The sequence below is a fragment of the Lontra canadensis genome, unplaced genomic scaffold (genome assembly GCF_010015895.1).
Source record: "Lontra canadensis isolate GAN:19392208 unplaced genomic scaffold, GSC_riverotter_1.0 scaffold19, whole genome shotgun sequence".
Lineage (NCBI taxonomy): Eukaryota > Metazoa > Chordata > Mammalia > Carnivora > Mustelidae > Lontra > Lontra canadensis.
In genome coordinates this window covers 4,853,770-4,880,703 of record NW_022631013.1, presented here as the reverse complement: position 1 = coordinate 4,880,703, position 26,934 = coordinate 4,853,770, and the positions used below count along the sequence as shown (strand labels likewise).

The window sequence follows — 26,934 nt, the reverse complement described above, 5'->3', positions numbered from 1 at the left end:
TTTATTTATTTATTTTTTGGATCTGGCCATGTAGCCAATCAGCTTCTCTCATTGAGTTAATCATAGATGTTGGCCAAACGACTTTAATTATTTGATTGCAAGGCCACCAGAATATAACATAGCTTAGGTTTCTCTACTCTTGTTAAATTAAGCTTCTCTATTTGGATATTTTCTCTTTTTTAATTTTCCTGGGTCTCAAAGAAGATGAAAAACAGAGTTGGTCAGTTTGAGCATGGCACTTACTTACTGTAAGCTGGCTTGGTTTTCTGTTGTCATTAGAAAATGTTGTTACTCTCCAACTAGGCTTTCCTTTAGTTAAACCCAAACTAGCACCTCCCATGGCTGCCTAATGTTTCACACGCCTCTGATACCCATCATAGAAGTACTTACTACATATATTACTCTATGTGTGCACTCTCTAAATAACGATTTCACAGATTTTATGAGGTGACTAACCTGGAAAAATTTTTGAAAACGAGCCCTTTAATATTTTATAATTATAACATTATACATTGACGCAAGCTTCCGAGAGAGCAAAATGGTGATATGTACCAAAAGACTTAAAAATGCACATGGTCTTTGACTCAGCAGTTCTCCCTCTAGGAATTTATCCCCAAGAAATAATGATGGACATCTTTAAAGACTTGGCGGTCAGGAAGTTTATCATACAAAAAGAAAAAAAAGGGAAAACAATTTAAATGTTCAATAGTAGGTAGGTGGTTAAGTATATTTGGTCACTTGGGTAAATTCACTTTGTAGTTTAAAACCAAGCTACATGGGCAGTATATAGAGGCTGACAGTATGTTTGTGAAATACCTACATGTGCATATATGTGCAGAAAAAAAATCTTTTCTTTTAATTTTTAAAAGATTTTTATTTATTTATTTGACAGAGAGAGATGACGAGTAGGCAGAGAGAGAGGGGAAGCAGGCTCCCTGCCAAGCAGAGAGCCTGATATGGGACTCAATCCCAGGACCCCGAGATCATGACCTGAGCCGAAGGCAGAGGCCCAACCCACTGAGCCACCCAAGTGCCGCTCTAAGATACTTCCAGAGGACATGTGAATTTACCCCAAGACTCAGTTCTTATTCCATAGAATAGCACAGAATATGTGGGAGTTCATTGTACCATGTTTGCAACCTTTTAATAAAAATATGTATGTTTATATATATATTTATGATTAAACATACACACAGTCTATAGAGTGCAAAGCATCTCTGTAGGTCATACCTTCTTACATAGCTCATACAACTTCTTATGTCTAAAACTTGTTACCTTGTCCTAGAAGGAACTGCTTGTCCCTCTTTGGGGCTTTTAAATGTGTTGTCTGCCTCTGTTATGGCTTTTTTAAGGGCATAGTTGTGGATTTCCCAACTTTGTGTACTTCTCCCTGCCCTGCCCACTTAGAATGCTTAGACTTCCTTGCACTTGAGACAGTTCTGTCTTACTAAACCAAACTCAGAGTTTGTTCAGTTGAATTACTATGCTCCGAGGTTCTGCTCACAGTCGATGGAGGCGGCTACAGATTTAGCTGTTGTCAGCCATCTTGACGGTTCCTCTGTTTTCTGCCATGTACAGTTTTGTCATTTTATCCTGCTCACCCCAAATTTCCTCCCCTTATAGTCATTCCATATCTCATCCTTATTTATTCAAAACTGTATTTTTAGCTAGTACCACATGCCAGTCACTGGGTGGGTCTTGAGGATGAAGGAATAAGGTATAGTGCATGATCTCTAGGAGTCCACGAGTGAAGAAGCAGGCACATTCTGAGCATTTTGGCTGGTGTAATTCATAGGTCTTCCCTATTGCATGGGCCTCATCCCCATGTGCTGTAAATGTTAATTGGTGCTGATGGTGACAAGATTCATGACAAAAAAGGAAAGATGATTGACATGGATATCTTCCCCTCTTCCACTGTTAGCTTTTAAAAAGTTCTTATCTATGCCTCATTTTGCAAATAAAAATACAGAACACCCATGCAGTATTTGGGAATTACCTATGCTAAAAAAAAAATCACTCGGCATTTATACCACATTCCAATTTAACTGGATGTCCCATTATTTTACCCGGTAACCCTGTCCACTGTACAAACTCCCTTTGAGCTTTTAGAGTAGAACTCAGACATGAAACCCTTTACAGGAAACTTTGTCTCTGCTGGCTGTTCACCTCACGGAGAGGTGCATTCAGTTGTGTAACTCCATGCTGACTTTACTTGTATATATTTCCCTAAAAACTGTGCACAGCACACTCCCAAGGGGCACCTGTCGTACTGAAAATATTACATGTGCACACACATGTGTTCAAACACACACACACACACACACAAATTTCTCTGATCAGAAGTATTATTGGATGATCAGTCATTGGTCTTGTCTCTGTTCTGCAAAAGCCATGCCATGTGAGTATATCTCAGAATATCAGGAAAATGGAAAAAAATGACAGTGTAAGGTAGTGTTTTTATCTGCAAATTTGTGTGTTAACATCTGCTCCATCTGTCATTAGTAATCTGTGCGTTGCCATAGCTAATGGTCTTTCCATGATATCTGCTCTTACTTCTCTAGCATGTCATGCGATCATTTATATGTGGTCAGGGGCTGCCTTCTTGCTGATAGAACCGTGTAAAGCCCATATGGGTTACAAGGTGAGCAGTAATGGGCAAGGCACAATTTGTTTGACAAAGTGGAGATGAGACATTTCAGTCTAGACAGGATCACTGTGATTCAGCCCGGGAGCTTTTAGTATTATTCTCTGGTAGGATTTATTGCTGTCCACGAAAAGGCAAGTTTCATACCAAGATGAGTGTAACATGTTGATCATCTGTGTTACTCAGTACCTGAAAGTAGGTGGTTCCATTTGTGGGGTCAGAAAGTGATTGAGCCCAGTAGAGAGCTCTGAGATGGGGAGCCATGCATCCCTCTCTAGCAGTGCCCTCCCCAGGCTGTGCAGATAATGGTCACCACAAAGGTGTGTGCCGCCCTCTAGCTCCAGACCAACCCTGAAGCTCCATCTTGGTGTTTGGCTCGTTCTCCCTGCCTCTCACATTGGCGTCAGCCTCTCTCATGCTCTTCTAGTCCTCGTCTTGGCTGGTCTTTTAATGATGTACCTGATATAGAAATTTGTAATGACTACACAAGTAGTACATGGAAATGTCTTTATTGTAAAAATTTGAACACTTTAGATAAAGGGAAAGCTCTGCTTGCCTGCTCAGCCTCGCGCCATGCTGCTCTCCTCCCAGAGATAACTGGTTGTTAGTCTGATATATGTCCTTATTCCATACTTGTCTCCCCACTAAACACAAAGTTCTGTGAGCACAGTACAACTGGCTTGCTTGCTGTCCTCTCTTGACTGTACCGCAAGACCTGCAGTGATGGGGAGGGACCCAGATCACTTCCTTGGATGATAAGTGACCCGGTAGTGGGGAGATTTGTGTGTATTTTTGACAATTGCTAAACCAATGTTATAAAAGTTCTGATGTGCTTTAAAGTTTAATTCTATAAGTGTAACTCTGACTGTATATATGATATCATTTGCATATAATCTTAACAATCTACATTATGAACCTTTCACGAGTATGAGGCCCAAGATAAATGGCTCGCTAGACCCGGATCAGACGGATCCAGGTATCTTTTCACAGCACCTGGCACAAGGTAGGTGCTCAGTAATTATTTGCTGGATGACTGAAAGAATGAAACTGTGTCTCAGTGACAGGGAAATTATTTGGTGATTTGGTTCTTTGAGTGTAGGGATCTGGGGAGGACAAAGTTCAGCATTGGGGAAACTGACAAGTTCACAGAAGGGTGGGTAGGAGCTCCGACCTCCACTGCTTTCTCCCCGTGGCTGCTGAGGTCATGAGCACAGCCATACCTGTACAGTAGGGGTATCACATAGATCTGTGTTGTTTGGGTGACTCACATGCCTAACTGTCCAGACAGTTATTGAATTTTGTATCCATGGCATCTCTTACATCAACACACTAAATATTTGTTGAATAAAAATGCCATGTGATTTTTTAGGATCATCAAGTTTGCTATGCAAGCAAAACGAGGTTCTGAGAGCATTCCTTCCCCCAGTATTGCCACTTCCCTGTTATAGTAGATGCTCCCAGTAGCTTTGTTTGGTTCTCTGGGTTTTGTTTTGTTTCTCATCATGTCACCCTTAAGGAGGTCTTTGGACAGACTTATCCTGGGTTCTAGTTTATAGCCCAGCTTCAGATGATGCACGTAGTAACCTGTGTGTGGAATTAATTTTAGCTTTTTGAAAATGATCCCTGGCAAAAAGACATTTACCATGTGAAGTGAATATTTAAGTAAATAAATATCCAACATCAGTAAAACCTACCCTCAGTTTTGGGATTACCAGAACAGCTTCCACCTGTATCCTTTTTTTTTCTCTTGGTCGGTTCGAACCCTAATGGGGCTTTCATGGACTCACTGAGTAAATGTGGATTTCTTCCCAGACCACATCCAAGAGTGCCACAGTCTGGGAAGAAACAGCAAGAGTGGAGTGAGTGATGGACAGACATATCCTCTTGCCTTGGAGATACACACACACACACACACACACACACACGTATATATATTTATATTTATTTATATGATCTATTTATTTGTTAGAGAGAGAGAGAGTGAGCAGAGGGTGGGGAAGAGAAAGACTACTCAGGCTAAATTCCTCCTGAGCATGGAGGCTGAGCGGGGCTCAACATGGGGCTTAACCCCAGGACCTTGAGATCATGACCTGAGCCGAAATCCAAAATTATGTGATTAACTAACTGAGCCACCCAGGCACTCCTATCTTGGATAAATGTTTAAAAGGTAGCTGCCATTGGAGAGATGAGGACAGGGTCTTCTTTTAATTACTGTCAGCTTGCATGCAGTCATAGGTTTCCTGACATTTATGAATAACAAAGAAAGGCATTATTATGGGAAAATTTAAGTGGACTTTTCTTTTTTTTTTTAAATATTTTATTTATTTATTTGATAGAGATCACAAGTAGGCAGAGAGGCAGGCAGAGAGAGAGAGGGGAAGGCAGGATCCCCGCTGAGCAGAGAGCCCGACGTGGGGCCCGATCCCAGGACCCTGGGATCATGACCCGAGCCGAAGGCAGAGGCTTCAACCCACTGAGCCACCCAGGCGCCCCGATTAAGTGGACTTTTCGTAGACTGACAGAAGACTCACATGCCTCAATTTTTAGAATTTCTTTAGGATCTGAGCAATGCTTGGGTTTGGGGGTAGTGTCCAGGAATAGTCTACTGGAGCCAGGGGGAGTGGGGAAAGGGTCTCTTCTTGCCAAGACCCCTGCCTCTTGGTAGCCTGTGAAGTACAGAATCTAAATCATAGGATGTAGGGTTGGAAGGACACTTAGAGAGATAGACTACTGGGGTCAGAGGGGTGAATTGACTTGCCCAAGGCGATAGTGCTACTTGGGGACAAAATCAGGCTGACATAAAGGTCTTCTGACCTCAATACCATCAGCGTAAGCCTTTCACCAGCATGCAGCGAACTCTGTTCTCCCTGCCTCCACTGAGAGGAGCAGCCCACCTACAGTCAAAAGAGAGGGGGATCTTGGAGGCCGGGGGCTGCGTTTTGAGGCCAGGAAGGGAGGAACTAAAGCTCTTTCTAGTACTTCACAGTGGCTTCTCAGCTTTGTGGGGAAGGGGATAGCAAAGGAGGAAACCCTGAGTTAAGTCTGCTACCCCTACTATTTCTCAGAGTTATTTAGAATTCTGTAGATAATGACTGGTTTCCCAGATTCCCGGGTCAGTTCAGGCCTAGAGAAGTGGCTTGGACTGAGTTTTCTGAGAGATTCCCCCCATTTCTGAAATTAATGTGTTCACGTATTCGTTTACTTGTGTCTCTGCGGCTTAACACATAATATATGTTCAGTAAATATGTATTGGACAAATAGGTATCTGTTCCACTATTTTACCTTATGACTTCATTTTAACTTAAATTGAATTTCAATCCGTTTAGCGACCTCTTGGTACAACTGTATAGCTTTGAGCAAGTCACTTAAACTTCCTGTACTTTGTCAGTAAATAGGGATTATGAGAACCTACCCTAGAGGGTGGTTGTGGAGATATAAATTGCTGAGAAGGGTGCCTGGTACATAGTAAGTGGTCATTAAATGATACGCACCATTGTCATTGTCGTCGTCGCCATCATCATAATCATTATCATCTGTTGCCTGTGGTGTTAGACACAATGACAAATTCCAAGAATACAGGGGCAGAAAAACCGGAGTCGTCCCTGTCCTTGCAGAGGGTCCTGGAGGCCGTGATACCAGAGCTGAATCTTGAAAGGCAAGAACTGATGGAAGTTTGAATTAGGACAGTGATAGTAGGTATGGAAGGGAATTACCTAGGAGGTAAGATTGATGGGTCTTAATAATTGATTTGGGATGGGAGGGTGAGGAAGTGGAACTAGACCAGGAAGAAGCCCAGTTTTCTAACTAGTTATATTGTGTCACCAATTAAGAGGAAGCATATGAGAGGAAGAGCCCGCTTAGGGGAGCAACTGGTGAGTTTTGTTATGGTTGAGTTGCTTAGAGTTGTCTATGGGATAGCCAAATGGAGATGTTCATCCAGCAGTTAGATATGTGGGACTAAATGAGGACAGGAGGCTGATCTAGATGGGAGAGATAGATTTGAAATTATTAGCAGAAACTATAGGTGATAATTTAAGGCCATAAGAATCAGTTGGTTTGTCTAAGGAGAAAGTTTAATGTAGGAAGAGAAGTGTGAATGAGTATCAGACACTCACACTTCATAAGCATCGCCTGTGTTTAAAAAGAGTGGGCAGTCAGGATGCCTGGGTGGCTCAGTCTGTTAAGCATCTGCCTCCAGCTTGGATCGTGATCACAGGGTCCTGAAATCGAGCCCTGCATCTGGCTCTCTGCTCAGCAGGGAGCCTGCTTCTCCCTCTCCCACTTTCCCTTCTTGTGCTCTCTCTCTGTGTCAAATGAATAAATAAAATCTTTAAAAGAAATTGGAAGCAGAAACTGACAAGGATGGTCACAGAGGCATGAGGAGAATGAAGATGGAATATTTTGACTCTTTATGTGTCTGTGCCTCTTTGTCCAGATGACTCCTCATAATCCTCAATACAGCATCTCAGGCAGCCATTCCCATTTATTTTTTTTTTTAAGATTTTATTTATTTATTTGACAGACAGAGATCACAAGTCGGCAGAGAGGCAGGCAGAGAGAGAGGGAGAGGCAGGCTCCCTGCTAAGCAGAGAGCCCTATGTGGGGCTCAATCCCAGGACCCCAAGATCATAACCTGAGCTGAAGGCAGAGGTTTAACCCACTGAGCCACCCAGGTGCCCCATGCCATTCCCATTTAAATTACATTTGCTATCATTGATCTAGACCTAATCCCTTGTTATAGATGAGTTATTTGAAGGTCAGAGAGGGGAATTAATTCATTTAGCCTAAGGTCAAGGTCCTCGAGCTCTTCTAGCATATGCCTTCCATGAAATGCATCTTGCTGGCCAGATATGTGTCTGTGAGACCTTGGCAGATGTCAGCTGAATTGAAACATGATTTGGTTATTTCACTTCTGCCATTTGGGGCTATAGGAGTTGGGGGCTGTATTGGTTTCCTGTGACTTACATAACAGATTTCCATGGACATCATGGCTTAAAATAAGTAATTTATTCTCTCACAGTTCTGGAGTCTAGAAGTTGAAAATCAAAGTGTCTTCATGGCCATTTTCCCTCCAAACCCTCTAGGAAGAATCTCCTTTTGCCTTTTCTAGCTTCTAGTGGTTGCTGGTAGTTCTTGATGTTCCTTAGCTTATTAGGTGCGTCACTCCGGTCTCTGCCTGCATAGTCACGTGATATCCTCCATGTGCCAGTGTCTCTGGGTCTTCCAGACATTGCCTTTAGGTATTTTTTGGTAGCAGTCTTCATAGTTGTTATTAACAATAGAAGACACTATTTGTTTTGCGGTTACTAAGTATCAGCTGTTCATATAAATTGTCATTATTTCTCATACCCACAGTACAGTGCAAATGTTATTACCCTTAATTTAAAGCAGAGGAAATGGAAATATTAAGGGACCTGCCTGAGATAACATAGCTAGAAACCTGTAGAATCAGAATTCAAGGGGCACCTGAGTAGCTCAGTTGGTTAAGCCACTGTCTTTGGCTCATGTCATGATCCTGGAGTCCTGAGATCGAGTTCTGCATCAGGCTCCCAGCTCCACGGGGAGTCTGCTTCTCCCTCTGACCTCTTCTGTCATGTTCTCTCTCTCAAGTAAATAAATAAAGTCTTTAAAAAAAAAAAAAAAAAAGAACCAGGATTCAAGCCCAGGTCTGTCTGAGGCCATCTTGTGTTTTTATAGAATCTAGGGTTGTAACAGGTTTGACATAAAATCCACTGTGTGTATTTATGCATTAATAGCCTGTTTCATTCCCAACAGGATTTGAAGCAGCTTATAAAATACATACAATACAAGAGAATACAAAGTATTTAAAGAAACCAGAGTTGAGGGAAAACATGTGTAAGAAAACAAGATGAAGTCAGTGGTACAGTTGAAACATAAGAATGCATGTCATATTGTCCAGTGTCATTATTGAAGAGGGTTGCAAATCTGTCCCTGGGCTTTCTAGAAGCAAAGAGGAAATGCAGGCTGTTAAAGTAATCACAATGTCCAAAAGATAAAACAAACCATCAGCAAAGCTAAATCCTTAGGAGAAACAAAGCTTTTCTTGGTACCGAGTCCTGGGAGGCATTTCTTCTATGGGCATTCAAGAAGAGAGCACAATGGAATGTCCTGAGTAAAGAATCCCAGCAGTCATTTTGTAGGACTGACTACCACCACATGCGTTGCAGGGGAGATTCATGTAACCTCCCTCTGGGGGCCGATGTCACATTGCTCATGGGCAGTTTCTTGGCAGGCGTTCTGCGGGTGCTTACTGACTTTTCTCATGTCGAGTTACCGAGTGGAGTTCTTTAGTTCAGCTGGATTGGGATAGCATGTCTTCACCGTGGCTTGAAGTGGGGAAAAGTGTGGTCACTTGAGAATGTTGGCTTTCTCAGGGCCATTCAGTGTGGAGAGACTGCCCTGACATTTCCAGAGCCCGTGCCCAGATCCAATTCTGCATTTCCTATTATATGTACAGAGGAACGTCTGGGAAACCTATTTGTAGGCACAACGCTCCTTCAGTTCATCAGAACTGGGAAAACAAGCTATTCTGTCAGATTGACCCGGTGCCATAAAGCAAAGTGAAGTGTGCGCTGGATTTCCATATAGTCGTCGGTTTGACTGCTCTACTACTTTAAGGGTGGAAGTCCAAGATACAGGAACCCAGGAAGTGACGTGTAGTTTTACTCTGCATTGAGGTGACTTTTATTTCTCCTGAAAGAGCTTTTTCTGAAGTTGAATAGCTTAAAATTCAAAGCCAGGATAGCCTTGTGTGATGGATAATGAAATATTAGGACATATCCTTTTGGAATGATCAGTTTTGCCAACTTGGGTATTTTTCATTTAACAGTAAGACTCACTGTGTGGAAAGGGCCGAATGGATGGCCCCAGAACTAAAATTTCTTTATGTTCCCAGGAGAGACGCAGTTAAGAGAGCAGAAATTGGGCTTTATAACGATGCCTGCCAGGACAGGACAGTAACACTTACTGACAAATGTGATAGTACAGTTTCTCATGGATGGTCCATTGGACAAAGAATGCTGAAATTATCTATTGCCTATATTGTCATATTGTCCGTCCACTCATCCACCCATCTCTGAGGGTAAGATGCCTGAAACATTACAAAAGGTAATAAAAAAGAAAGAAAGAAAAAAAGAGAAAGAAAAGTTCATGTCCTCATAAGGTGTCTAGGTTTCCAGACAATAGAGAATAAAATTACAGGGTGTTACAAGTGCTATGAAGGAAATAAAGAGGGCAAGAAGGGAATTGGGGGAGGTGATAGCTAAGCTGAGACTTGAAGGGTGAAGAAAAGTCAGCCATGTAAAGAGCTGGAGGGAGAGCCTTTCAGGCAGAGAAAACTTGATGGAAAAGAATTGGGGATATTCAATGAAGACAAAGGAGGTTAGTTGCTTTGGAGTGAAGGGAGTGGGGAGATTGGTAATAGGATAGGCTGGAATGGGGTGGGGCCAGAGAGTGCCGTGATATGACTTGTGCTTTAGAGAGATTGCTTTGGGCCCCCTTGGAGGAACGAACCATCTGGAGAAGGAGCGCCAGTGGAAGCAAGGAACCCAGGTTGAAAGTAGATACTTTGTTACACCGGCTAAGAGCTGTGGGGGCCTAGATAAAAGTAGGAGCAGTGGAGATGGAAAGAAGACTGATTGGAGAGGTATTTTCAGTAAGTTATTTGGGATGCGTTTGGGCCAGGGTGAACAGCTGTGATCATCAAAGGCGGTTTTCCAGAAGTGCCATTGATTATCCATCTACTTATAAGGTCTTTACTGTATTAACAGGACAGGGTTTTTGGGGGGGTGGGGGTGGGCGGGGGGGTTGTTTTTTGTTTGTTTGTTTTTTGGTTTTGTATCTTTTGTTTTTTTTATATTAACATATAATGTATTATTTGCCCCAGGGCTACAGGTCTGTGGATCATCAGGCTTACACATTTCACAGCACTCACCGTAGCACATACTCTCCCCAGTGTCCATAACCCAGCCACCATATCCCCACCCCGCGAGCAACCCTCAGTTTGGTTCCTGAGATAAAGAGTCTCTTATGGTTTGTCTCCCTCCCTGGTCCCATCTTGTTTCATTTTTTCCCTCCCTACCCACCATGATCCCTGCCCTGCCTCTCAAATAACAGGACAGTTTTTGAGAACTGGTGGGTAATCTTATTTGGCATTACACCTTTAACTTGATGGCCTTAAACTAGGTTAGGTCCCTTATACTTTGGACAACAAAATAAATAATTTACTTAATTGGACTTTGGTTGCGGTTGAGGCTTAAATTTCTCAGGTTTCGCTTGAGCTTAAATTTCTGAGAGTGTCTCCTGATATATTTCCTACATCTACACAGGACAAATACATATTCTTTACATTTTAACATTAAAATAATGTGTTTTTATGATCAGTTTAAACTATGGAAAACTCTCAGTGGTCAAATATAATCATACAATTCTGAAGGTAAGAGAGTGACCCTAATCTGTCAATTACTACATATAGATAAGAGCCTATAGCTCACAACTTCAATTCTCACCAGCTAGGTTTTTTTAAAAAAGCCTCAGAAATGTCTGCTTTGCATGAATGCTCTGGGACAAACTATCCTCCTTCTATTTTTTTAAAATTTTATTTATTTATTTGAAAGAGATCACACAAGCAGGCAGAGAGGCAGGCAGAGGGGAGGGGGGAAGCAGGCTCCCTGCTGAGCAGAGAGCCCAATGTGGGTCTGGATCCCAGGTCCCTGGAACCATAACCCGAGCTGAAGGCAGAGGCTTTAACCCACTGAGCCATCCAGGTGCCCTATTCTTCTTTTAAACACTGGTGCTTAATAGACTGGATCAAGATATACTTATCACTGAAATCAAGCAATAGCAGACTCTTCTTATGTCACAGAAAAATTAAATCAATTAAAAGAATATTCTGTATTTCAAGGTTCATTCTATTCTGTATTTCAAATGTTCAATAACATTTAAACTTTTGGCACCTTCGATGGTTTATCTAGAGTAGAACCTAGTCTACAGTGATATCTTAGTTCTCGATTATTTGGTTCTTTTATAAGCTAGCGTCTGATCTGGCATATAATGATTAGAGTCACTATTTTATAAATAATGTGTCAGTATTTCATAACTTTATAAAAATCTCAGGACATCCTGATGCTAGCTACTTTAACAAACACATCCAAGACAGTAAAATGGATCAAGCATGATAGAAGCATTTCTTACTTATGTAAAGTTCAGAGCAGAGGTACTTGGGCTGTGGTTGACTTTTTTTCCAAGCAGTGGTCAGGGACACAGAAACCTTCTTTCTTGAGGCTCTGCCATCTTCCCTGTGGCCTTCAAGGTTTCAGGGCCAATCTTTGTCAAGCTCGGGCAGAATGGCAAGAGCTGGCGGGGTGTGCATGGGATATTACATGGGCCAGGTTTGGAGAGGCACACATCCCCTCCAGCCATATCCCATCGGTGGGAACCTAGCTATATAGTCATAGTCACAGCTAAGTGCAAGGGTTCCCAGGAAATATAGTCCAGCTGTGTCCCCAGGACGAAGAGAGAACAGTGTGATAAATAGTCCATCTCTGCCATGCTCTTGATCTAGTAGGAGAAAGAGTCTAGCAATCGAAATGTGTTGGCACTGGTATGAGTTGGCTTAGGGGTTGGGCTAGCACAATGGAACACTTTGTTAGACACTCATAGATCTTCTAGAATCTGTAAGCAGCTTTCTAATGGCATTATTTTCTTTTTTACTGAAAAGCAACAGCAGAAGTACTGTTGAAATAAAAGATTTTGGTTTTTTTTCAAAATTATACAAATAAAAGAAGATATTAATTTGGTGGCTTTTTCAAAAGCATGTTTTCCTTACAAGAAATATCTTTTGGTAGAAAGATACTGTCATTAACTTTCTTTAGAAAACAGAGCCCATAGCACTTATTTCCCCATGGGGACCAACATGGAGCAGAAGGTCCTTTAGGATCATCCGTGGGCATCAGCCATGTGTCCAGCAGAGTGTTACTAAGTTTTCATACAGTGTTCCCCTTTATTGCCAAAAGAATCTGCAGGATTTCATTTTACATTATTTTTACTACTGAAGGTGGGTAAGCTATTATTTAGGTGAAAATAAATGTTTTGAGTATATTATCTTCTAGATAAATGATTTCTAAGAATCACTTCACGGGTGAAAAGAGGTGATCATTTCTAAATGTGGAATCTGTACCTCGTGACTTCGTACCTGGTTGTTATGCAAAAGGTATTTGTTGAGTGCCTACTGTGTGTCAGACACTTTCCAGAAACTGGAGCTTACTCTGACTTACAGATCCTTTCAGCCTTGGCCTCCCCAGTAGATCCGAGGGGACTTGACCAAACAGCCGTGGTAGCTGCTAAAATAAGCAGTGGGGACAAACCATTCAGTGTCATCCCCTGCACTGAATACCATTGTGCAGCAGCTTCCTGAAACAATGAAGAAATCAACCGGGACCTGGAAACTCTTCATCAAAAAACTGTGTGTTTGTTTGTTTGTTTTGTTCATTTGTTTTGCTGGTCCTGGTAGCTGTAAGCTGACTTACTCTAAACCAGCTTATATTTATGGAGCCTGTGTTATGAGTGGCATGCTAAGGAAGGCAAAATAGATTAAGAGATGCCCAGTGAGGAGAAATTAAGCTCTGTACAGAAAATGACAAGTACCAAGACTGGGATGATGAATAAATGCTCTGTGAATTCACTGATATACAGAGGACCCCTTTGGCTGGAAAGACAACAGGGAGAAGGAGGCAGTGAAGGGTAAACAGAAGATACTCGTAGGTTTGGATCCTAGTCCTTCCTCTTACTAGCTCTGTGACTGTGGTGGGATGTCTTATCTCATGGAAGCCTCAGTTTCTTTATCTGCAAAAGAAGAACCTTAACACCTCGTCATAGACCTGATGATAAAAATGGAAAATGCTTAGCACTTCAGTGTGTGAAAAATGGAAAACACTCAGTAAAATCAGTAAATGCAGTAAAAAAGACTTCGTAGATAGTTTTGTGTTTTGTTTGTCTATAAAGTAATGATATTACCTCCTAGGACTGTGGTCAAGATGAAATAAGATGACATAACTAAAAGGGCTGGCATAGTGCCTACCGTGTGGGCATACATTCTATAAATATTTACTGTTATAATATTTACTATTATGGAAGGTATAGGTAGATGAGAGAAGGCATCTCAGACGTATAGAGGAGGCCCATTGCCTGGTCTGCCAGGACGCTAGTACAAAAGATTTGTTCAGGTGAGTAGGTAGTTGATGGTTGTAAAATGTGTGAAACATAAATGAAGAGCCTCTTATTAGGGATATTGAAGGAAGAGTCCAGGATTCCAGAAGAAAACCCCGTGAGTGATACCTAAGTATTCTTCTGAGATTCTGTGCTATCTCCCAAGCTTCCAGTGATTTCTGAGAAAGGCTACAATGAATCAAACATGCATGCAGCAGAGTGCCAGGTCACAGCTCAGAATACACCAGCAATAAGGCAGTGAACACACTCTTCTCTGTTTTGACAATAGCAACCATTTGCTGAAAGAAACTGTTTTAGTTTTCATGTGGCAATCTGCCTAAGTGTTTGATTTGACAAGTAAGGGAGGGAAGCAAAACCCATAAGTCTATTTGGTGACACACCATTTCTTGCTCATTTTTTTCCCCTTGAGTTTTGAGAGCTGGAGTCAAGGAGAGGGAAAAGAGAAGAATTGGGGTAGGGGGACCCATCTAGCTGTCCAGGAAATGAGTTTCCAGGGGGAACCGAGACACCTACACAATATGTCACTTCACATACTTTGTGTGTACGTATGAGTCAGTAAGCAGGTTCTGGGTTTGCCAAAGTGCACCTGACGGCCAGTGCAAGAGAAGGACTACTCCCTCACGGCAGGAAGCATGGCTTCAAGTGTTGGGCTTGTAAGAGGACCAGGAGAGGTGTGCAGACACCAGGCAGAGCTATTTCCATGGCATTGACCAGAGTTGGAGGACAATCTAGTGCATCGTTCCCAAAGTGTTCCACGAAATGTTACGTGAGAAGTCAGTTTCTTTCCTGGAGGACTCCTCCAGACCTTTGAAATGCCAATATGGATTGTGAGTGTCCAAGGAGGGAAAGTATGAATTCTATATTCCTCAAACTTACTGGAAAGTGATAATTTTTTTTAAAAGATTTTATTTATGTATTTGACAGAGAGAAATCACAAGTAGGCAGAGTCAGGCAGAGAGAGAGAGGGGGAAGCAGGCTCCCTGCTGGGCAGAGAGCCCGATGCAGGGCTCCATCCCAGAACCCTGGGATCATGACCTGAGCCAAAGGTAGAGGCTTTAACCCACTGAGCCACCCAGGTGCCCCATGGAAAGTGATAATTTTTGAGGTAGAATATACATCTAGAGACTCAAGCAGTCCCTTGGACAAAGCTGATTCAGGAACAGAAACACCAGCCTAAATCATTTCTTAGTTCCTGCCCTTCCCAGGGGATCCAGATAGAAACACAAATGTTTGCAGACAGCTTTGCCTTTCTAGCAGCCAAATGGGGGAGAGGTCACTGTCCAGGAGAACACAGTCATTTGGAAGAACCTGATGGTGGTATGGTAGGGAAAATAATGACCCTCCAAAGATGTCCACATTCAAATCCCTAAAGCCTGTGAATGTTACCTTACATGTCAAAAGGGACTTTGCACACGTGGTTAGCTTAAAAGTACGGAGATAGGCCATCATCCTAGAGTATCATGATGGGCCCATTTTATTATTGATTGATTGATTTTATTTGGCAGAGATCATAACTAGGCAGGGAGACAGGCAGAGACAGAGAGAGGGAGGAAGCAGACTCCCTGCTGAGCAGAGAGCTGGACACGGGGCTTGATCCCAGGACCCTGGAATCATCACCTGAGCTGAAGGCAGAGGCTTTAACCCACTGAGCCACCCAGGCACCCCTAGGTGGACCCATTTTAATCAGAGGGAGGTAGGTGAATGAGGGTCTGAGGAGATGCAAGGACAGAAGCAGCGGTCAGAGGAATGTAGGGCTGTAAGTCAGGGAATGTAGGCAGCTTCTAGAAACTAGAAAAAGCAAAGAAATAGATTCTCCCTTAGAGCCTCCTGGAGGAACATGGCCCTGCCACCCATTTTAGACTTTTTTTTTTTTTAAGATTTTTCTTTTATTTATGAGAGAGAGCACAAGCAGAGAGAGCAGCAGAGGGAGAGGGAGAAGCAGACTCCCCACTGAGCAGGGAGCCCAATGCAGGGGTGGATCCCAGGATCCTGAGATCATGACCTGAGCCCAAGGCAAACCCTTAACTGACTGAGCCAGCCAGGTGCCCCCATTTTAAGACTTCTGACCTGCAAACTCTCAGTTAATACATTTTTGTTGTTTTACACTGCTGGGTTTGTGCTTAGGTAATTTATTACAACAGCCACTGGAAACCACTGCATGGATATCCGTCTCACCTTTCCTGTGCTTAAAGGTGCATGGATAACATACCCCAGTATTGTTTTAAGACACTGACACTTGAGGGGGAGGCCGGCCATCTGCCACTATCTGGGCAAGGGGAAACTGCTTTCTGGCTGACCTTCCTCCAGCTCCCTATTCCCCCGGGGCCAAACCTCACTCCCTCTCTTGCTGCCCTGCTTAGATATGTGGTGACCAGTCACAGACAAGCTCTGAAAGAAGTGCTGCGACTGGTCCCTGGCCAGTGGTGTGTACCTGTCACTCGTGGACTGAAGAGCTCCCTGCCCAGTTTGTGCTTCGGGTACTTACTAATATAATACCGTGTGGTGACTGGAATCCATGGTTGTTGTTGGGCTGGTGTTCCTTAACCAAACCGTGGCCACTGAAATGCATGCCTCTTAGAACCATACAAAAACGAGGGCTGCATGTGTTTAGATGATGCCATAAATCCTGCAGTGTAATTGTTTTACCTGGACTGGTGGGCAGCCATGCCCTCATGAATCCACTGGATACCAAAGTCTGAACTGTGGCTGGTGCAGGGGTTGAGGATGTGAGTGAACTATGAATTTGAAGTTGAGCAAAGGAGGGGGCGCCTGGGTGGCTCAGTTGGTTGAGCGTCTGACTCTTGATTTCGGCTCAGGTCATGATCTCAGGGTCGTGAGATTGAGCCCTATGTGGGCTCTGCGCTGGGCACGGAACATGCTTGGGATTCTCTCTCTGTCCCTCATCCTGTCCATCCCCTCCCCCCTCCCCTCTCTCAAAAGAAAGAAAGAAAAGGAAAGAAAATAAATTGAGCAAAGGTTAGTGTAGCACTCTTTGTACCCTGTTTCTGAGGATCACAGCTCAATTCTCTAGGAAACAGAATCTGAGATGCTGAGATGGAGGTGTATGAGGGACTCCTTATGGAACAAATCCTGGCAGCAGAGCTGGGTAGAGGGAGAGGCTGGCTGTGATGCAGGACGGGTGATGGTGGGGGGCTCTGGAACTGGGATGGCACTAAGGCAAGGAGGCTGGGTCTTTGTGTGCATCAGCCAGTCATTGGATGTGGGCTGCCCAAACTGCAGTAGATAAAGTCCCTCCAGAGAGGGGGCTGTCTTTGCATCTAATTCCCGAAGAGGCTCTCAGCAGACAGCCGGCAGGCTCCAGTACTCCTGGCCAAAGATGCTCCAGTCCTAAAGGGATGTGGGCAGCACAGTACAGGGTCCACTACACTGATCATTCTATGATTCTGGTGCCATCAGACTGCCAAACTTTAATAAGATTTTATTTATTTATTTGACAGACAGAGATCACAAGTAGGCAGAGAGGCAGGCAGAGAGAGAGGGGGAAGCAGGCTCCCCTCCGAGCAGAGAGCCCGATGCGGGGCTCGATCCCAGGACCTTGGGATCATAACCTGAGCCGAAGGCAGAGGCTTAATCCACTGAGCCACCCAGGCGCCCCCTGAGACCGCCAAACTTTAGAGGGGCCTGAGCACTGTTTCTAGCAAGCATCAAGTCAGAATCTGGGGCAAAGTAAGCAGGAGAGCTGCCAGACTGCAGGAGGAGGAGGGCAGGGCCACCACCTTCAAGCCAGATCTTACCCCTTCCAGGCCTCCTGGGCCTGGATTGGCTTCCGCTTGCATTTGCACTTCTGACAGCTTGTTGGTTTGAGAGATGTGAAGGGCTTGTGCCTTGGTCTTATTTTGGCCTTGTAGGGCACTTGGACTTTGAATTGGAACAGAGGAGGAAATAATAAAAACTTGAGATAGGGGCGCCTGGGTGGCTCAGTGGGTTAAAGCCTCTGCCTTCTGCTCAGGTCATGATCCCGGAGTCCTGGGATCGAGCCCTGGGATCGGGCTTCTGCTCAGCGGGGAGCCTGCTTCCTCCTCTCTCTCTCTGCCTGCCTCCCTGCCTACTTGTGGTCTCTGTCTGTCAAATAAATAAATTTTAAAAAAAATCTTTAAAAAAAAACTTGAAATAGAAAGTTGCTAGGTTTGACATTTTATAGTCAATTTTTCCTCTAGTAAAATATAGATCTAACAAAGAGATGAGGGTGTTTTTGTTTGTTTGTTTTTGTTTTTTGTTTGCTCCCTGCCCCTCCTGCCCCATCCTCCTTTCTTCTTTTGGTTCTTAGACCACACACATATTATCAGTTCCTCTGCAGTATGGTTACCCAGGCTCCTCAGCCATAAAGAACTGGATGTCTGGAGTCTGGCTCCCACCTCCCTGAACCTGGGAAGCAGAGGAGTCAGTACCTCTCATTTGCTGAAGTGACTGATTAACTCACACTTAAGGTTTTGAGGACAACCCCCCTTCCCCCCACCCCACCAAAAGAGGGGTTGGCAGATCCCTGAAGTCAGTAGAGAGATGATCAGGGTAATAATAGAGGACTTTGGCACAAAGGGCTGACAGCATATTTTAGAATTGCTGATCTCAATGCTTAGGCTGAATGCCAGATTAAAAAAAAAAAAAGTTAGTGCACACTTCATGTGATACTCTCATCAGAGAGACTGAAGATGCCCCTGCCTGCAAGAATTTAGTTTTGACGTCCTTGGGGACCGAGAGTTGGGGGGCTACCTGACGCAGGCTCTGCATCTGGAGAACCAAGTCTGCCATGTTGGGAGTAGCTGCCTGGAGACGCTGAGTTAGGAAAGATGCTGAGGGCAGGAAGGGCCCTTGGCTGACTGGCTGATGACTGCCTGACTTTGCATCTGTGGAGCGGGGAGGGGCAGGGAACCTGCTGTGTATTTGGCCATCTGGGAACTAAAGTTTCCACCAACAGTCCTCAGTTGGCTGAAGGGTGTTTTTGTTTGTTTTTAGATGATACCCAGTGCTTACCTTTAACCCAGGGTGGGATATGTTGCAGTTTTTGAGTCATTTAGAGGTAACGTGTTGAATGTAAGATGGTAAGTTAAAGAGGTGGTTGTCCAGTCTCTAGACTTTCTTTTTTATTATTTTTTTTTATTTTTTTTTTGGTATTCTATTTATTTATTTGAGAGAAAGAAGAGAGAGAGTGTGCACGTGTAAGCACATATGTGGGTTGGGCAGAGGGTCGGGGGTGAGGGGTGGGGGTGGAGAAGCAGACTCCCTGGTGAGTACAGAGCCTGACCCAAGGAGGGCAAGGGCTCAGTCGCAGTCTCAGGACCCTGGGATCATAACTTGAGCAGAAGACAGACACTTAACTGACTGAGCCACCCAGGCGCCCTTCTAGTCTCTAGACTGTAGGGGAAAGTGAAGAATTACTAAACCCCCAAATGAGGGTTTGGATGTGGAAGAGATGGTGGAATTAGAATGTGTAAATATTCTCTGGTGTTGATATGGTGTAAGAGACACAGATCACTGATTCTGTCAGTTTAGTTCTAGGTCCTGTGTGTCTGGACCAGTTGATACAAAGGTTGTTCTGGTTTCAAATGGAGAATCTCATCTCATTTGATGTAATAGCAGGCAGTGAAGTATGACAGTAGAGCTTAGAGCACTGTGCTTAGCGAATGATGCCTGGAGACTGAAGCTCTCTGCCTAATGCGTAGGGAGAGGGATTGCATGTGTTTGGAAAAAATAAGAGAGCTGAACTGGTGGCAGTAGAGTGAAGGACAAACAGGGTTAGGGCCCTTGTTCTTTATGTTGAGGGTGTGCTTTCCCTGAAAGAGCATCAAGGACTGTATAGAGGTAAAATGTGAACTGTAATTTAAAAATTTCCTTTGCCCAGCAATGTCTGTTTTTGTTAAGCAAAAAACAAGGCTGCCCCAAAATACCAACTCTCTGACACTTTGCCTTGCTGGATGGATATTACTTTGGTTAACATGGAGTCCTCATCTCATAAATAGCATTAAAAAAGATTGTTTTTTTTTAGATCATATTGCTGTAATTGGAGTTTTAAATGAGGACTCTTTTCATCTGTTCAGAAAGGCCCTGTTTGTGCTTTCTATAATTTAAATTGTGTAATAAGGCAGCTTTGCAAAGGAACGTTTTGTTTCTCACAAGATACCTTATAGGTAGAAAGTCTTGGTTTTCCCAGTACAGGGAACTTGAGACACAGAAGAAACTAAAGAAGGAGAGAGTTAAAGTGACTTTGGCACCACCGTTCTGGATTTCTGGTTTGTGGTTTCCTCACTTTAGTGGGGATTTTTTAAATCATTATTTGGAAGTCTTCAGTAGTTCTGAGGTCTAGTCAGGAATGCCACAGCACTGAAGAACAAGATGCAGTTGTTAGGTGTAAAAGACAGAAATCTAAGTGGAGACTGTCTGCGTAAGACTAATAAAGGTTGATTTTTTAGGTGCAAAATTCACAAACATTTAGAGATCTGTATATTATGAGTCAGTTCAAAATGAAACTGAATGGTAAAGTTATAATTCTATCTAATGTAAGAAAGGTCTAAAAGTTGTAGACAATATCTAAAAAAAAAAAAAAAAAAGAAAATATGTCCCCAAGTTGAAATCCTTCAGTGTTAGAATACACTGTTGGGGTGCTTCGGTGGCTCAGTCATTAAGCGTCTGCCTTCAACTCACGTCATGATGCTAGGGTTCTGGGATCGAGCCCCACATTGGGCTCCCTGCTCAGAGGGAAGCCTGCTTCTCCCTCTCCCACTCCCCCTGCTTGTGTTCCCTCTCTTGCTGTGTCTCTCTCTGTCAAATAAATAATAAAATCTTAAAAAAAAAAAAAAGAATACACCATTTTCCTGTACCGACAAACACACACATACAGAAAACCATTCATTTCCTGCTTTAACTTTTCCCTTGGAAGGTAGGATAGTGGCATAATGTGACTCATTTCCCTCGAAAACCAGATGTTGCCATTCTAATGAGAAATGGCATGGGTGGAAAGCAAATTAGTAAATATTAAAGTGTCTGTCCTAGGAAACTGTTTATTAAGTTGGACAGTGAATGTGGTAGAGTTATTCATCTGAAAATGTACATTGGATTAAATGTGATTAATATTCCAGTAATTAGATAAAGATGTCTTAACCTGACACATTTCCTTTCCATATGCTTTCAATGAGGATCCTGAGTTCATCTTGCTGGAACTATTCGAATAGTGATTCGTTTACATGACTACTTGCTTCATAAACCTAACGTATTAATAGGCTTGCTTTCTTAGTCATCCTTTAGAGGAGGTTCTTACGTTGATTGTTGAATCATGAGGAGACAGGGTTCTTGGGTTCCAGGCTCATCCTCTGGCTTAGATGATTTTGCTTTGTTCCTTAGTCTTTTCATACATAAAAGGAATAAATTATTAGCAGTAGCTCTGAGTTATAAAAATGAATGCATTTGCCTATTAAAATCTTTAAGTAAAATCTTTTTTTTTTTAAGATTATTTATTTATTTGACAGAGAGAGAGAGAGAGAGGTCACAGTAGGCAGAGAGGCAGGCAGAGAGAGAGGGGGAAGCAGTCTCCCCGCCGAGCAGAGAGCCCGATGCGGGGCTCGATCCCAGGACCTTGAGACCATGACCTGAGCTGAAGGCAGAGGCTTAACCCACTGAGCCACCCAGGTGCCCCAAATCTTTTTTTTTTTTTTGGAGTAAAATCTTTAAATTGTAAAACTCTAGTACATTACTCATATTTTAATAAAAGGAGGAAAACATACCCCAGATGAATTTAGGAACTTGATTAGGGTAAATTGGTCAGACAGTTTAGAATTTAAATTCATGATTCTTTCCTAGTCCATTTTCTGGATGGTAATTGATGCATATACAGATAAATTTAGTAACATGCACTTTAAAAATCCTGTTTAAGATCTTATTCTTTGAATCAGAGGGTTATAACCTGGCAGTCTGTTTTGATCCTCAGAGATAATTTTATTTGTTCATAGAAAGCACCAATTTTTCTTTTAGGTTGTTAAGCTGTAGAAACACAGAGACTTCATGTAAAAATTAGGATTGCCAGTTACTCTTGAAAAATCAGGGGCGCCCGGGTGGCACAGTCGGATAAGCTGTTGATTCTTGGTTTCTGCTCAGGTTCTGATCTCAGAGTCTTGAGATCAAGCCCCTGAACACCCACCCTGAGGGACTCTGCACTCATGGCAAGTCTGTTTGAACTTCTCTCTCCTCCCTCTGCCCCTCCGGTTCCTGCATCTCTAAGATACATAAATAAATCTTTAAAAACAAAAAGAGAGAGAGAAGAAAAATCAGTAAATCCAGCAATACTAGGTTTTATCTCCACATAAGCAACAGCTGCTAGCACTGAGTAACTGCCCCCCTTAAATGGTACGTGTACCCCAACACTATTTGTCTCTTCCTCTGCCTGACAGCTTAGCACATTATTGAGTATGAGACCCTGATTCCACAAATCACAGTTTTTTCCCTTGGCCTAGATAGGAAAATTCTGGCATTGAGAATAAATAATTTAGGCATGATTAAGTGGTATTCGTATTCAAAGAGATTAGATACCTGTAGGAAGATTTAGGTCACTGCTGGCTTGAACTGTTACTTCCTAAGAAGGGATTTCTAACTTTTTTCTACTTGTTTGTCCAAAGATGTGTTACCAAGACTGTGGCATAACCAGCCCTCCCCTCCCAGTACAGACACGTCACATGCTTACTCCAGCAACTCCTCTAATTAATGGTCTCACACAGCTCATAAGATTCCCAAAGCCAATTAAACAGTGCTCACCCTGTACCTCCCAGTAGATTGGAGAAGTAGCTTGGCAAGCACTGTGATTGATATGAAAAGTAACAACGTATTCTTAAGCACTTTTATCACGGTTGTTACTCTATGAGGCACAAGCTTTCAACACAGTGGCCTTTTATCCTCTGTGCTTTTGGAGTGTGAGAACACCATGAAGGCTACGAGCTCCACACGTTCCTCGGGGGCCGGGAATAAAGGTGGGGGAGGGGAGTAAGGGGCGGGCAGCAGGGGAGTGACAGTTGGGGGAGGGAGCTAGCAGCTGTCATCTGAATAGTATTTCCCTCCTTCATTATCCCGTTGTCCTAACCCTCCAGCCATTCATATTCATGGTTTCCACCTCTCTGCAAACGGCCAAGGCTAACTTCCTTTGCACATTTTATTTCCTTGTCTGTCTGGGATTTTCATTTGGATTTCTAAGAATCATTGAACTGTTTCAGAAAAAGGATCAGCTAGTAGAAACTGGAGATGGTTGGTGGAGAATCTCCTGGGAGGAATTTATTTAAATATAACAAGTTAATGCCAAATCCATATAGTGAGTTAAGGTTATGTTCACTGGTCTTTATTTTCGTTTATTTCCTACAATTCTGGTGATTATTTAGTTCCACATGTATGAATGCTATATTCATGTCGTAAGAGACAAAAATGAAGAAAACATTTTATATTCTAATTACCCAAGGAATACATATTTAGTATAGAAAATAAAACTACAAAAATGCAGAAGAATACAAAGAAATTTTAAATTACTCTATCCTACCATATAATTATTGTTAACTTTCGAGTTTATTTCTTTGCAGGCAAACATGTATGTATAGTTTTTAGGAAACTGAGATAATTTTAGACCTGCTGTTTTATCATCTACATGTTTATGTGTAATTACTAAGTCATTATATTTCCATATCTTTAGATATTGTATTAAAGCTTTAAAAAATCTCTATAGAATTACATTTATAGGTACTCCATGATTGATCTATTTTTATTAAGATAGGTTTTTCATATCCAACCCTTGTGCACATCTATGATTTTTCCTTGGGAAAAATTCCCGGAAGTAATTTGTGGGTCAAAACGTACAGTTGGGGGGGCGCCTGGGTGGCTCAGTGGGTTAAAGCCTCTGCCTTCGGCTCAGGTCATGATCCCAGAATCCTGGGATCGAGCCCCGCATCGGGCTCTCTGCTCGGCGGGGAGCCTGCTTCCTCCCCTCTCTCTCTGCCTGCCTCTCTGCCTACTTGTGAACTCTGTCTGTCAAATAAATAAATAAAAAATCTTTAAAAAAAAAAAAAGTACAGTTGGGTTTTATGGTGACCCCTAGGAAGGTTGAAGGAACTGAATAAATCTCCCAGTGGCATTTTATGAGAGCCTAAATAGGGAACTTTTCGGAGGATGTCTTTTTGGGAAGCTGCTCTCAGTATTCTTTGGCTGCTTTTATCTAGATTTTTTTTTTTTTAAACCCAGATATTTTTACTTTGTGAAAAAGGCTAACCATTTAAGTTTCTTGGTTTATAGAAAAATGTTTGGAAAAAGCCTAGGCCATCTCAACCATCATCCTAATTAACATTTGTTTTATATCATTAATGGAAGACCAGCTCTTCTGTAAGAAAACAGAAAAGTCAGCTAGGGAACATGTATTTGCTTCGGGAGCTCTTGGGACCAAGAAGATAAAATACTTAATAATGACAGCATAATGAGGCCATGGGGTGCTGAAAATGTTAATTAAAGAATGATTTTAAAGTTCTCCAGAAGCCCAGGGAGAGTGTGTTTTGTAGGCCACTGTGTTGAGAAAGATGCAATTCAGAGGAGGTAAATTCCTTTACTGACAACCACTAGTATGTTGTGACTACCTGGGGTGACCTAAGTGAGAAGTAAATATTAAAGCGAGTCTAATTACAGTCCCTCCTTTCGTAAGTGTAATGCACCATATTTATTGGAACCTTGTTATTCTCTTTTTTAAAATATTTTTTATAGGTTTTATTTATTTATTTGACAGATCACAAGTAGGCAGAGAGGCAGGCAGAAAGGGTAGCAGGCTCCCTGCCAAGCAGAGAGCCCAACCAGGGTGCTCGGGGTTAATCCCAGGACCCTGAGATCATGACCTAAGCCGAAGGCAGAGGCTTTACAAACTGAGCCACCCAGGAGCCCCTGGAACCCTGTTAGTCTCTTGAGAAGATAAAGCACAGCTAACCACACCCATATTTTTAAATATTTAGGCTACAGATTTAAGACATCTCTGGAGAGTTTCAGAAGTAGATACTGTACTGTCTATATGCACTGTTCTGATTTGCAACAAAAAAGCCATAGGAACACAAACCTTGACCTGACTAACTGAATTAGAACTTAAGGCTGGTCAAAAGAATCACATTGTATAAGTAGATCAGGTATAGACAGGTGCTTCCTGGTATTGTCTAATGAAACTTAAATTTTCAGTGGTCCCTCTGAATTTAACAGGGTCTGTAACTCCTAACAGTAAAAAGGGTTATCATAGTCAGTTTAGCAAATATAACCTCCTGTTGTCCATGCAGTAAGACTAACCATGCAAAGATTATACGACTTGATCGTACAACCTGATGCCACTGTGAAATTCCAGTTGGAAAACTCAACTATATTTTGTCATAAAAGCAATGAAGTTTTTGTTCGTTTTTAGTGATTCCTAATCACCTAGAAAATCTATAAATGAGAGTAATATAGAGTGATAAAGCTGTTACATGCCTTAGAAGAGAATCTATACTCATTATTATAAAATGTTACCAGCATGATTGTTTTGTAAGACATGTCCCATTGAGGTCCTGGGAACTGTAGCTACGGGTCTCCTAAGGACAGTAGACCTCCCATGAAAGAAGAAAGGAGTTCTTGATCTTTGTTTTTGTGTTACAGTGAAGGGAACTCTCAAATTTTATATTGTCCAAGTGATTTTCCAAGATTAATCTCTCCTGATGGTTCTTTTGCTTGACTATCAAGCTCAATAAAATACTTAACACCAAGAACACTAATAGTATATGAAACTGGTCCTGTAATTAAGAAAAATGAAGTTGAAACCCACTTAGATTTTTAATACATCAACCAATAGCATTTCCCCTGAATTTTATTCGTTCACGCCATTCATGTATCCATTCCTTCCTTCACGTATTAACTCATACCTGCACTGAGTGTCTCAATTGAGTGCGGCAGACACCTGGAGCTCAAAGGTTGGGCTGGTTGGACTTCTTGCGGTGAAGGAGATCACAGCCCTGTGGCGCAGAGAATTGCGACAGTGTGGTGAGTGCTACCAGCAAAGTGCACTGATTTGTGCAGGCCCAGGGAGGGAGTGGCACCTTGCGTCAGAACTGGCTCTGTCTCCCTCAGCTTCATTCGTTTTATTTGATTTCAGTTGTTTTTTTTTTTCTCAAGAGCCTGTCTGCTGTAATGATGGCACGCTTACCAGGCAGCTTCTGTCTCACGGGCAGTTTGTTCGAAATGCAGCATCTCAGACCCCACGCAGAACTGTTGAATCCTGATTTGCATTTTAACAAGATCCAAATTTTGTGACATAGTTAGAACTCCTCCTGTGTGAATCAGAGCGGTACCATTACCAATGTAGGCTCTTAAAAGGGTGAGCAGAGAGAGCGGCCCCTTAATCAATGAGCGTTGGAATAACTGAGTAGCAACAGCCTCTGTTGGATGCGTCTGTTGCTTGGCAGAGTGGCTACTCAGTGACTCCAATGTACGATCTTACTCATGTCTCTGTATAACTCATTTACTTATACCCATTTCATACATTGGAAGACAGAAGCTCACAGAGCTGAAGGGACGTGTCCAAGGCCACGCGGCAAGTAATAGCTGAACCAGAATATAAACCCAGGACCACTTGCTTCCAGAGCCTGCTCCCATGCCTGCAGTACCCACAGGGACTCCCCAGTGCTGGGACCTATCCCTGAACACTGGCCTTACCCTGCTTCCTTTTGTCTGTCATTCTCGCAATGGAAATTTAGTCCATCAAGCCCAAACAGCCCTAAAACTGCAGTTAATTATTTTCTGCTCCAAATACAACGAATAATTGCTCTAAACTTGATAGCCTGAAGCCCTGGGCAGCTGCCAGTTCCCACAGGCAGTTTTGGTTAGTGGTTGAATTCCATCAGTCTGCTTACTTACAGTTTTTGATATTAGATGAATCACTTCTCTGAAAATCTTCAGGTAGACCCCACCTTGGGGATCATTTGGGGAACAATTGGCTGGCAGACGACCTGTCAGAAATCGGGGCCTTAAAGAGACCATTTCTTTGCTGTGGATGTATTTTACTC

At 42.7% G+C, this 26,934-nt stretch overlaps 1 protein-coding gene across 1 annotated transcript in view; it reads left to right on the top strand.

The window, feature by feature from the left end:
• The window catches only part of MOB3B (MOB kinase activator 3B), a 193,369-nt gene that overhangs the window by 5,891 nt on the left and 160,544 nt on the right, over positions 1 to 26,934 (top strand). The gene's annotated exons all lie outside the window — the stretch shown is intronic.